We start from the raw sequence: 835 nt of genomic DNA, 5'->3' as shown, positions 1-835 counted from the left end.
GAGTGCCCAGCAGGCAGCTGAGACAGCAGCCCCAGATCCCCTGTCTGCCGGGGTAAGTCCAGGGCTGGACTCAGGATACCTATCTTCAGGGAGGACTGCTGGGTGCCCTTGGGCCAGTTGCTTTCCCTCTCTGGTTCTTGCCCTGCCTTCCTGGAATGGGGTTGGAAAAGCACCTGTGTGATTTGTCAAATGCGGCTGTAGAGGCTGGGAGGCTGCTGAGGGTAGTGGTTAAACTCACAGGCTCGGGCATCAGTAAGACTTGGGTTCAAATCCCAGCTCCTCCCCTTAGATACTGACGTGGGCTTTATGCCCGCTCCCTCCCCAGTCTCCGTTTTGTCATCTGTACAGTAGGGTCATAATACCCACCTCAGAGCTTGATTAAACAAAATACAATAATAGCTAAAACTTCCACAGTCCCTACTGTGAACCAGGCACTGTTCTATAATATTCATATATTAAGCCATTTAATCCTCCCAACAGCCCTCTGAGGTAGGTGCCACTATTAGCCCACTTTACAGATAAGGAAACTGAGCTCACAGAAGTTATGTAACATGCATGTGATTAGACAACTAATAAGCAGTGGCCTCAGGATTTGAACCAGGCAGATGAGGCTCCTAGAACCTGCTAAACACATCATGTAAAATACTAAAGATAGGCCTGTGTCCTAAGCACTCAATGATGATCTTTTCTGTTGGAGGGGGGGCAGTGGCTGCCTGGTAGGGAGATCTGAACCCTTGACCTTGAGTGTGGTCAACACCGTGCTCTAACCAACCGAGCTAACCGGCCAGGCCGGCTCAGTAATTATCGTTCTTATACCTCCCTCTCCATGCCCAGA

Source organism: Galeopterus variegatus, unplaced genomic scaffold, assembly GCF_000696425.1.
Source record: "Galeopterus variegatus unplaced genomic scaffold, G_variegatus-3.0.2 Scaffold50, whole genome shotgun sequence".
Taxonomy (NCBI): Eukaryota; Metazoa; Chordata; class Mammalia; order Dermoptera; family Cynocephalidae; genus Galeopterus; species Galeopterus variegatus.
Note: the sequence above shows the minus strand (reverse complement) of the source record.